At 40.9% G+C, this 3,570-nt stretch overlaps 1 pseudogene; it reads left to right on the plus strand.

Annotated features, from left to right (window-relative positions):
- Positions 1-722: 722 nt before the first annotated feature.
- On the plus strand, positions 723-1,686 carry LOC138033887 (uncharacterized; annotated as a pseudogene).
- Positions 1,687-3,570: the final 1,884 nt, after the last annotated feature.

Raw genomic sequence — 3,570 nt, forward strand, 5'->3', positions numbered from 1 at the left:
AACCAACCAAGCCAAGTTTGATTTTTCCCATCTGTTAAAAGCCAAATGCCAGTTTCTTTAACAATTATATCATCTTTGTTTTTTGAAAAAAAAAATTGTTAGGTAAGTTACTAGAGCACTGTCCTCATTGATAGAGCCCCATAATATTGCTAGGTTTGATTCATTAGATTCATTTTTAGAGCCAAGCAAATCATTACATAAATCATTCCAGTAATCAAGCATTGCCTTTTTTCCATACCAGGCAAGTGCAGTTGCAGCTTTGCTGCCATTAATCTTACCCTTGAGGGCATCAAACCACTTGGCACTTCTTTGTTTGTAAAATTTAGGATCATTGTCAGTGCTTGTACATGTAGATTCAGAAGAAATTGGTTTGTAGTATTTGAAATCCTTAAGATTCTTAACAGATAAATTACCCAATAGCTTTGGCTGTGTTTTCACCAGGCCGATTAACTAGCTGAACATTCTTTCTAGGTGTTTGTTTACAGACTGATATTTACTAGTTAAACTTGACATCTGTTTTCACTGTGAAATTTAAGCTGTTTACTCAGAAGATTCACATTACAAAAATGGCGGGAGACGGAGCATTTTTAATGAATTCTCTTGAACTGATTCTCGCCGTATTTCTCCAAAGGAGACGACGTTTCTTTCACAGGATGCGACGGATTTTGGTAATCCGGGCAATCCAGCAGCAAGACATCCGCAATCGCCGTAAGCACAAGACAATGTGGGTTTATCCAAGACCACAGTTTTGGTTTGAACAGCTCCTTTTAAACCGATATCAAGATCATCTATGGCGAGGGTAATCAGGGATACATTTGAACACATTTGTGGTCTAGTTGGCCCTCAGTTAATGCGGCAGAATACAATTATTCGTGAAGCAATCACCGTGGAGAAGCGGGTGGCTGTTGCTCTGTGGAGGTTAGGTACTGGAAATTCGTATAGAACCGTGGGATTAACGTTTGGGATCGGCTGATGTACTGCCATGAATGTCAAGGACGAATTCTGCTCTGCCTTGATGAGAAGAGCAATACAGAAATTTCAAGACATCAGTCACTTCCCTCAGGTTGTAGGAGCACTTGATGGGGCTCATATACCAATTAAAGCCCCGAAAGAAGACCCAAACGGGTACGTAAATCGAAAAAGCTTTCATTGCATTGTTTTGCAAGGTGTTGCTGATGCTAATGGAAAGTTCTTGCACGTGATTACCGGAGTATTCACAATGCTCGCGTGCTACGAATGAGCTCCCTACTCACAGCAATAGAAGACGGCGATATTTTGCATTCCCCATTGCGTCGGATAGGCGGTATGCAGGTTAAGCCACTTATAGTTGCTGACCCAGCATACAAACTGACGAGCTGGTGCATGAAACCTTTCCCTCAGACCAGAACCATGACCGACAGCAAGAGAGATTTTAACAAATCCCTGAGCAGTGCAAGGGTGGTTGTTGAGCAGGCCTTTGGACTGTTAAAAAGGAGGTGGCAGTGTCTACTGGACAAGCTGGATGAATCGGTGGACAAAGTACCCTCTACAATTATTACCTGTTGTATTCTACACAACATATGCCTAGAGGTCAATGATGGCACCACTAATAATGAGGATGGGTTTCTCGAAGTTCCCCTTCCCGGCCATGATATTAATGCGGATGGTGCAAGACTAAGGAACATTATAAAAGACACTTTGTACTGAAGCTTTAATAATATGAACTGCTTCATTTTCATTTCACTTATTCTTTGTCTTTAAAGTGCTACTGAGACGAAAATCAATGTGTTTTTTTTCTCGGTTTTTTTTACCTAAGTTGAAGACTATACCCTGAAGTTGACAAAAAAATGTGTCCACGGCTAATCTCACGATGATTTACATCTGTAAAGGCTGCACGCAAGTGAGCAAATCTGGTCCGCCATTACTCAAACGACAAGTACTCGAGCCCACAATTTTTGTCTAGCGGCGTTCCCTCCATGACGTCATCTTATCATCTGGCGAAGTCTTTTCGCTGCATATTTTTAGTAAACAGAGTGATAGGAAATGCTGTGTTCTTCAAGTTCTTCGTCTTTTTCGTCAGAGGACGGTTCGGAGTTGAATTCAGACAGGAGTAGTGTGATTTTACTGAGTCTAGCTTCGTACCCTATGACGAAGATTTAGAGCCGCCTGCAACTCAAGAAGAAGCTGCCGCCTACGAGGCAAACATGGCTCTTGAAGCATAGCAGGAACTCGAGTTCCAAAGGCGCTTTACGGGCGAAGTAGACATCGGAACATGGTAGGTATATCTTAAATTGTTGCTTCATTTTTCGTTTCGTTTCGTCTTTTTGTTCTAACTCCTTGGTTTCTGGGTTTGATTTCGTTTGCAGCAAATGCCTGTGATGATAACACTGGCTAAAGTTAGAACTTGAATACAACCAGCTGATATTTTTCATAGGTGTACTTGTTTGAATTGTTCAGTCACTCTAGCAACCAAAGCAGAGGAATGCATTTGCTGTAAAGAAATTGACCGTGTAGACGAGATAATGAGTGCGGTAAATCAGGCCAGTGATTGTGTTACTCTTCGTCCTGGTTTTCAAGATGTGTGTTTAAAATTGGGTTCTTGAACTGGCATCGCTCACTCTGAAGACCAAAGCTAGGAAGAGTTACTGGACCATTTTCAGTCAAGGTCTTCAGAGCGAGTCAGAGTAAGTTATTTTATTTTATTTTTTTTCTTTGTAAGTTATGCAGGCTGTTCTTTTTTGCTGCTGTCGATTTATTGCCACTTCCTTCGAATTCACCGCCAAGTTAACACAGTCGTACACAAACAAATGGCACGTTGTTATAGTTTTAAGCTTATGCTCCCCTCATAAATGAACAGCAACTGTGTTGAAAAATGCAAGCATTACAAACGTTTGCAGGCATCCTGAAGATAAACCAAGTAAACAAATATATTCCATTTTTTTTTTGGACATATTTGTTCAATCTGTGTCTTACAGGCAATTTTCTAGACTCCTTTGGGACTTTTCTGGCCACTCAGAGCGTTATCCTTTACCTTGTTGCACGTATGAAGCAATCAGGACAGCACTTCCAAGTGAAAATGGACAATATCATGGCTTCGAGGATAATGAATCTTAGTGTACAGTACCACTCAGAATTAACCTAACAGGGAACGCTGAACGGAACGCGTTACATATTCGTTCAATTTCTGTTCTCTTATCCGTTCTATATCCGTTCTATACCCGTTCCGAATCCGTTCCAGCTCTGTTCTCTTGTGTTCCATTGGACGCGTTCCATGTAACGCATTTACAAGAAAAAGAACGCGTTCCTTTGAACGCGTTCACAAAAACTGGTAACATTCACTGCGAGATGAAGATGGGATTGTAACTTCGTCAAGCAGTTAGTCTGCTGTTTATTTTGATACTTTCCTTGTGTTGATTTTGCTTTGTTAGCGGACAGCACAAAGACAAAGTTGGTGGAATCCAAAAATTTTTCGTTGGACGTGTTACATTTTGATCTGAAACATCGCACTTTTAACTTCATTGCTATCGTTTGTATCGCTTTAACCTTTCTATCGTTCGTTTGGTTCGCGGCAGCTATCGTTTGAAAGAATAG

Source organism: Montipora capricornis, chromosome 2 (assembly GCF_036669925.1).
Source record: "Montipora capricornis isolate CH-2021 chromosome 2, ASM3666992v2, whole genome shotgun sequence".
NCBI lineage: Eukaryota > Metazoa > Cnidaria > Anthozoa > Scleractinia > Acroporidae > Montipora > Montipora capricornis.